Source organism: Alligator sinensis, unplaced genomic scaffold, assembly GCF_000455745.1.
Source record: "Alligator sinensis unplaced genomic scaffold, ASM45574v1 scaffold861_1, whole genome shotgun sequence".
Taxonomy (NCBI): Eukaryota; Metazoa; Chordata; order Crocodylia; family Alligatoridae; genus Alligator; species Alligator sinensis.
In genome coordinates this window covers 816463-825154 of record NW_005842153.1, presented here as the reverse complement: position 1 = coordinate 825154, position 8692 = coordinate 816463, and the positions used below count along the sequence as shown (strand labels likewise).

At 44.5% G+C, this 8692-nt stretch overlaps 1 long non-coding RNA gene across 1 annotated transcript in view; it reads left to right on the top strand.

The window, feature by feature from the left end:
- The first annotated feature begins 8123 nt into the window (after positions 1 to 8123).
- The window catches only part of LOC112550578, a 4383-nt gene continuing 3814 nt past the window's right edge, over positions 8124 to 8692 (top strand). Inside the window, exon 1 of the long non-coding RNA XR_003094504.1 lies at positions 8124 to 8332. This is a non-coding gene — a long non-coding RNA (uncharacterized LOC112550578). The remainder of the gene's footprint in view (positions 8333 to 8692) is intronic.

The window sequence follows — 8692 nt, the reverse complement described above, 5'->3', positions numbered from 1 at the left end:
TAGGTAGCCTGTTTCCATACTTGACCACCCCCTTAGCCAGAAAGTGCTTCCTAATTTCCAACTCAAATGTCCTTTGCTGCAACTTGAGGCCATTGCTCCTAGTCATATCTCCATCCTTTTTATAATCACCTTTGAAGTATTTGAAAACTGTTATCAAATCCCTCCTGGGTCTTCTCTTCTCCCAACTAAATAACCCTAATTCTTTCAGCCTTTCTCCCTAAGTCATATTTTCCAGGCCAATAATCATTTTTGTCACTCTCTGCTGGACTTTTTCCAGTCTACTTACACTGTTCTTGAAGAGAGGGGCTCAAATCTGAACACAGTACTCCAGGTAAGGCCATACCAGTGCTGAATAGTACAGAAGAATCACTTCCCTTGATTGCAAGTGAGACTCCTGTTAATACAACCCAATATGCTGTTTGCTTTTGTATTTTCAACAAGAGCATACTGTTGGCTCATATTCAGCTTACAGTCCCCTATTAATCTCAGGTCCTTCTCTGCAGTACTGCAGCCTAGCCAGTCTGTGTTTGTGCATGTGGTTATTCCATTCTAACTACAAGGCTTTGCATTTGTCCTTGTTGAGTTTCGTCCTATGGATTGCAGACCATTTCTCCAGTCGATCCAGGTCATTCTGGATCCTAGCTCTACCCTCCAGAGTGTCTGCAACTCCACCCAACTTGGTGTCATCCACAGATATTTTAAGCATTCACTCAATCATTAATGAAAATGTTAAAAAATGCCGAACAATATGTGAACCCCATTTTCTTTTCACTTATGGGAAGCATCCTTTTTAACAGTTGTGAGGGGAGGTTTGAGTCAAAAAACGGAAGGAATTGGTTTGGACTTCTTATTCACCACCCAGTTGTCATTGCCACCAACGTATAATCATTTTTAACACTTGAAGATGTTTGGAGGCAAGGCAGTAAGACAGGCAAAAAGGTGGGAGTGTTCCCACACTAGGAGTGCTGCAAAGATAGACACTAGTAGAAGGCTGTTTGCCAACTTGCCAACTAGACTGTTTGCCAGCTTGATCTACTCTTCCCAACAGCAGGGAGTAGGTAAACAAAGACATAAGCAAAAATAACAGGCCCAACACAGTTTACAGGAAACACACAGCTATCACCACATTTGGGAAAAAGAAGAGCACTTTTAGAGAACACACAGTATAGCAAATCCAGTCTGTTCTTTGAAAGCTGGAAAATTTTTATTTTTATTTTATGCTCCAAAATAATCACCAGATATAAACAAAAAGCAGAGGCACCCAGACAAACTCAAAGAGTTCAGCTGATTCTGAATCATTCTAGTAATCGTTTTCTTTCTTTTTCTGTCTCTCTCTCTCTCTCCAAGAAATGTTCAAAGGGTCAGAGGCTGTGGCTGGACTTAAGAATCTTAAGCCAAAGATTTTATAGCTTGTAAGATGGACTTATACACAAAAAAGAAGGCAATATACAGGAGAAGCAGTTACTTGACAAGAATGACAGAAGCTCCCTGAAGAGTGTGAGCCCAAATACTGAAAGTACCCATAGTGTGGAGGAATGATTTCCCTCCCTGCCCCCCACCATGACAGATGGAAGGTGTGACGTGTGCATGCTTTCCAGACAAGAGCAATAGACAGGCCTGTAAGCCATGACATTCAAACAGTAGCAGCACTGTTGTGCTATACCTGTTGTTTGAAAAATATGACATCCTTTTCACCCTACACTTGCAGTACTCACCAAGAGAGTTTAATTTTACCAAGTTCAGATAACCATTTATTGAGAAATTGGAGAGAGAAAAAGAGAGGAAGAAAATGTCCCCGAGTCTCTGAACACTTTAAAAAAAGGTGTTCAACACAGTATGAAAAGGAATCTTGGAAGAGTCTAGGTTATACTTACTATAAGTTTTCTGTGCTATTTTTTTTTAATTCCTCAAAATCTGGATCCAGCTCCTGTAAGATTAAATGGGGTGGTTTCATCCTTGTTTTTATTTCACCATTCTATGAAGGTCCATGAATGAAAGTATTGCAAGGAGTGTGGTGTGTACAGAGAAGAGACACTTTGAACATATTGTGCTGGACACAGGGTATAAACATCCAAGGAGTGGAAGATATGAAGTAATGAGGCCTGAAAAATAAGGCCTTATCATGCTTTATAGATATGCATCACCATTTCACAGAAAAATACTTTGATGAATTGGGAGCTCATATGGAGTATAAGAAATGGTATAATCAGGAAACTCAAAACTGTCAATGGCCACAGGTTGGGTGATAACATTTGACTCTACCAAAAAAGATACAAGGCTGAAGAAAAAACCCGATACGGACAGCAGTGAATGCCTAAACCGATAGAACTGACACTGATGAAAGAGGGCATATCATGATAAAGTCCCTAAGATGTGAATGAGGGTGCTGAAAGGCTATACAAAAGCAAAATCAGCAGCAAAATTCTGTATAGATATAGCTGATATGAAATGTAATTGAAGAGCTGTTTTTCACGACTCTGGACACCAAAATAACAAACTGACCTGTTAGGACCAGCAGAAAAATATGTTAATTTGAGAATCATTTGCTTTGTAGTTAAGGCAGGCAGACATCATTTATACAAAACAAAAACAAAATTCATAATTGCAGAAGCAGAGGAAGTGAATATCTGTGTGTGCAACCTGGGGACAAAAATAGTTTGTTTCCCTTTAGTCATGAGCTGCGATACCATGTCTCAGTACTGTATCTTTCTGTATACAAGCACTATAGATATCATTTGCATTCTAGTGTGCTGACTTTGGTAATAGATTTTTTGATGTTGATTTTCCTGTATGAATTTTCCTTTTTGCTCCTTCGCACAAACTGTATACATCTAAAGTTGATGATATTCAAACAGAGCTGCTTACATACAGTCAAAGCCAGGGGTTTGAATTTCTGATACAATGTAACGCACAGCCCTTGCTGACCCCTTCCCCCCTCTTCTTTACAATTTGACAAAGACTATGTTTCAACTGTTTAAAAGTACATTTCCATTCACCTATTACTAAATCCAGGGAGAAAGCAGCAGATTTGCAGTCACCAAAGATACCGTTGCAGTGGGCCAGGGGAAAGGGGAGGGGGGGGGGAAGCAATGCCTGCTTTATCTTCCTTTCTCTAAAAAGGTATGCCTGGTTGGAACATGCTTTCATATTCCCTGTCCTTTGCAAAAACTCTGGGTTGTTTTTATTTTATGACAAGTATCACAAGATCTGAAGGTGGCAGAAGGTTAGTGATTGACACACTAAAGACCAGAGCGATCGATAAACCGACCTATAGGTGGAAGGGAACATTTGAATATGAAACTGAGACAAAAAGTAATGGGAGTGAAAACCTGAAATAATTCTGAATAATTAAAAAAAAAAAGTTCAGAATAAGCAAACTCTGTTGCTGTCAAAGGCTCTTTTTTCTTTCTCTCCCCCTCTCTCTTTCTCCCCTCCCTCCCTCCTCTTTCCTTCTCCTTCTTCTTCTTCTTTTTAAAGCATTTTATGTGGTAATTAAGAATTTGGTGAGAGCCCGGTCAGGTCACCTCGTTTCTCAGATCAGAGCCCCATCAGAAATTCTTTCAAGTGTCCTTCTGCGTCGCCAAAGATGACAACAGCAAATCAATAAGTGCTTGAAATGAAAGGGGATGTTGGCTAGCCCCCGAGGCTACAGATTTTCACACCGCCAGCCTTTTTCTGAACTTCTAGCATTCCTTTGCACTGCCTCTCAATAAGAAGAGATACCTTTTATTCCTATTCTCATGACGAAGGTAAGTGCTCAGTTAGCATACCTATTACATTATGGGCTGCACATGCTTTTACTCTGCTTCCCTCTGGGGCTGGCTGGGGCTTGGGCTTTCTGTCTGGAAGGTAAAAGTACAACGCAGCCTCTGCTCAGGGCATCTTGGTTAAAGAGCAGCTGCTGCATGTACTTTCTCCATTGAAAACTACAGCTCGATCGCCCTAGATAGCAGAGATGCTAGAACAAACTGGGCAATATTTGCATTTCCTCTCCTTTTCTCCTTCTCCTCCTCCTTTTTTTTTTAAGAATTAATAGAAGAGGGGTAAGGGATCAAAGCATGGAAAAATAAATACAGGCATCATTGTGTGAAGCGTAGATTACTTTGTGTTAACAGAGATTGCTCTGCTCCAGTTCACACTGTCCTACTTACCCCTAATGTGCCCTGATTTAACAATCTTTCTAACGACCAACATCCTCAGGACGTTTTAATTAGGTAATTCATTAGTGAGTCAATACAGACATTTATATATTCTTTTAGCTCAAGTGGTTAAGCACTAATTTCGAAATGATTATAAACCACTGGAATATGCGAGGCATAGTAATTTTAATTTATATGCAAATCAATGGGGCCATTTGAAATGCCTAATTTTTTAACAGTTATTGTATTGTAGCGTCGGGATCAACCGCCTGAATGAGCAATTTTTGAGACAAGGTTTGGACAGGAAAGAAAATTCCGAGCAGCCAACAAATCAATAATGTTTGAGGGTGTTAAACATAGCTTGCCATAGGTATTTACATACTCGCTTGTTGTCAGATAAGGAGCTGCTGGTGGGGAGAGAAGGGAGGTGGAGGGGATTGCTTGCAATGGTTGAGATCATAATCCAGGAGTGAAGTAAATGGGAGTGAATTGCCCCATCCAACACTTTCTAAGATAGCAACAGCTGTACCGCTCTCGAGTCCCACAGTGGTGGAGGCTCAACACTTGCCTTGTGCCTGGGTCCCTGCTTGATCCTGGCTCGTTTTGGGCTAAGGGCGAGGGTCTGTTAGCTTGACAGTAAAGCAAAGCATCTTAATTCCTGTGTTGGTTTGTCCAGGACCGGCTTTGAGAATTAAAAGAATACCAGGCGACACCCCTTAAACCTTTTTGGCCATCCTGCACTCACGCCTGGCTTTTATGCCATGTGACTGGAGTCCAGGGAGACCATTGATACTCATAAAGCAGCTTTCCAGCATGTTGCAAGATGAAGAACTTTTAGACCCATTTTCAAATCATGTCCCGGGGAGGCGCTGGGGAAGGGATCCAAGCATGGAAAAATCGGGGGCAAAGCAAGGGAAGCTCTATGGGGCCGGAACTGCGGAGGCATCCGAGCCAATGCTGTTTCTATAAAACCGTGCCAATTTTGCAATTCAGAACTGGGCAGCTCAGGTCGGATCCCTGCTCCAAAACTCAAGGATTCAGACCTGCTGCAGCTGGCGATGAAATGCTGGCTATGTTCACCGGTGGCTCCAACTTGTTGTTATTGTCTGGGGTGGTGGGGAGGGAGAGAGAGGAATAAAAATACAATCAGCCCGGCCTTTCCCTAGCCTTCGATTCTATTATTACATTTCTTGCTTTGACAGAGGGGAGGGGGGCGGAAAAATGAAATCCATGTATTAAGTCAGCTCCACAGTTTCCAGACACCCTAGAACCCGTATTCCACAGCAGCATGTCTAATGTATTCCCTGGTGATTCTGGGCATTAATTAGTTGTTTAATAGGAGTATGACTAAAAATGTAAAAGAAGGATTAGGAGCGTGAAACGTATGTCCAGCTCCTTCCACACACTCGAGGAGGGAATGAAAATCACCCTGTATCTTATGTTTCTCTAGGAGCCATTTGCATTTCCCACCAGCTGCTCACTTCAGCTGCACCGATTCCGGGGCAGTGGAAGTGCCCAGCTCAAGTCGGGAGCCTGCTGCAGCCCCGTCCTGGGGGCAGCAACTCTGCCAGGCAGGCAGGGGCCAGCCTCAGCTCCAAACCTCTGCAGCAGGGGAGGGAGGGAGGGAGGCTTGCACACGTGTGTGTCCCCTTCTTCAGCCGGCTTCAAAGCACAGCCAGTCCCAACACCGAGTATTGTTAGCTGTTGTGATCTACCAGCACACACACCAACTCAGGGCACACGGACACCACTTTGTTTCCCCGGACAAAAATGGGGGTAGGCTGAAGGTGGCTGAGGAGCAAGTATTTTGCGAAAAGGTAACGTTGCAGTCAGTCAGGCGGATTTGCTTCTCTTCTGTTTCTTGTCGCAGCTCGGTTGAGAAAATTGAATTCACTTGGCCCGCCAGTTGCAAGGACAGAAATGCAGTGTGCCCGGAGCAGATTTGATCTGATGCGATTTTATTTTATAGAACTCACGTGCACCTATTTTAAGTCCTCTCCAAGAAATTGTTTGCGCTGCTTTTTTTTTCCAGTGGATGCTACTGGTTGTTTAAATGCATTGTCTGCCCGTGGAAGAAATTCTTGAGCCTGTTGGAAATTAGCTCCGTGCCTTTAGAAACCGAGAGGACAACGCGTTCAGTAAAACGACTCTCTCAGCCCTTAGTCATTGCACAAAATTTGTTTCCGCCCTAAGACACTAGGCAGAGGGCTCGGACGCGGTTATTCCTAACTAAATCTCATTGCGAATGGGAAATCGCTCGAATAAGCGCACACACACACACACACACACACACACACACACACACACACACACACACACACACACACACACACACACACACGGTTATGAGCATCACTAAGACAAGCACTTTTTTTTTTAAACATGGTGCAACCATAAAAGCAAACCATTAAAAAACCCAAAACAATTGCAGGCAGAAAACAAATAATCTCAGTTGGGTTTTAACATGTATATGTATACACACACGCACGCACAAACACGCACATATATATTTATTTAAAAAGGAGAGAAAATGCAACTAAATCGAACATCAATTGATAGTGGCATAAAGGCGGTTAAAATGTGACGAATATTGTATTACATCCTTAAAACGATATTGTGTGAATAACAAATATCAGTGGGAGAACTCAAATGAGGTCAATTCATTTTCCACAGTTATATAATATAGGTGGGATAGATAGATAGATAGATAGATATCCATTATATATAATTCATTATATATAATAATCAATATGTTTTAACTATATATAATGAATATACAAAGAAATCCATGAGGTATCAATATAATGAATATATATAAAATATCATATAGATAGATAGGTAGATATTATATATAATGAATATACAATGGAATCAATGAGGTATCCATATATATAATGAATATATATATATATATATGGATAGATATAGATATATCATAAATATATCGTATAGATAGCTGTTATATATAATGAATATACAAAGAAATCCATGAGATAGATAGATAGATAGATAGATAGATAATGTAGCACATAATATATAAATAGGTACATGGCCAAGAAAAATAGGTATTGCAACCATATCACACAATAGGTTTGCAACCCCTTTCCCCACCTGGTAATGAATCCCCTAAATTGTATAGCCCTGATCCCTAGCGTAGCTACGGAAATAAACTGTGATAAAGTTGCCAGCCAGCCGTGCTTGTTCACCGTGCCAGCCCGGGTTGTGTATTGAACCGGGCAGGCACAAGCCCGAGCCTCTCAAGTCCCCACAGGAGCAGGGAGCACGGGGAAATGTTGAACACGCACAGACCTGCGGGGCAGCGCCGTTCGTGCGGGGACCTTCACCTCGTCCTTTTAAAAAAGGTCTCGGTGACCCCGCGTGAACCCGGCGGTGCCAGTGCAGCCAAGGCAGTCCTAGCCTGAAATGAGCGGCGGAGCCGCAGGGCGATCCCGGCGCTGGCCAGTGCCGCCCTCCCCGCTGCAACGGGCCGTGTGTTTGCTCCTCTAGCCCGGCTTGCCTTTGAACTCGTGGGACAGTCCCGGGCCCCCTGCCTTGGCTCTGTTCTTCTTCCCCCCTCCTTTTCCTTCTGGCTCTAGCTGTTCGTCTTGCTCTTTCTTCTTTCCCCTCTTTTTGTTGTTGTTGTTGTTGTCCTTTCCTTTCTTCCTCCCATGCCCTTTCTCTTCTCCCCCTTCCCTCCGGATCCCCACCCCCTCGCCCCTCTCCCGCCTGGCACAGAGCAGGGATGTCCTGCAGAGCCTGCACTTTCGCTCGTCCTTCGCCTGCCTCCTGCCTCCAGCCTCACTCCCTCTCCTCTCCCTTCTTCCTGCTTCTCTTGGCTCCGTGTCCCTCTGCCCGGCTGTTTCCCTCCTGACTGCATTGTACCCCCCCTTCTCTGTCCCACCACCCCAGATCCCCCCTGCCCCTCTCTGCTGACGTCACGTCGCTCCCAATACAGAGAGGGAGAGGGAGAGAGAGGGAGCCGGAGAGTAAGAGGGAGCCGGACACGGGAAGATCTCGGATCCCCCAGCCCATACACAGCCCTCCCCCCCGCCGGAGCCGCGCACTCCCCTTTGGATCCTTTATTCCTCCTGCCGCCGGGTTTCTGCAGCTCCGCGCAGCCCGGCCCCGCGGATTTGCTCCTTCTCGGGGAGGAGAGGGAAGAATAACGGGGTGGAAAGCTCAACTGGGAGCAGGTAAGTGGAGGCCCATCCTTCCCCGGGGTGTGAGATAATGCGAGTCTGGGAATTGGTTCCACCCGGGGGGGATCTGCCTCCCCCACCCCCACCCCCACCCCACCCCCCCTACCGCCCTTGGGTGATTTGTGGGACTCTCCTGTCTCTTTCTTGCCGGGCTGGAGACTTCCGTGCAAGCAGGCAGACCTGATCATGAGCCATGCACGGGGCATCGCCCCCAAGCCCCAGCCGCCTTCACCTTGGCCCATCTGCAGGCACCAAGTGCACTGGCCAAACCGCTGATCTCTTTTTAAAAAATTATTATTGTTATTTTTAAGGGCTTCTCATGTTTTGCCTGGAAGGTGTGTGTGTGTGGGGGGG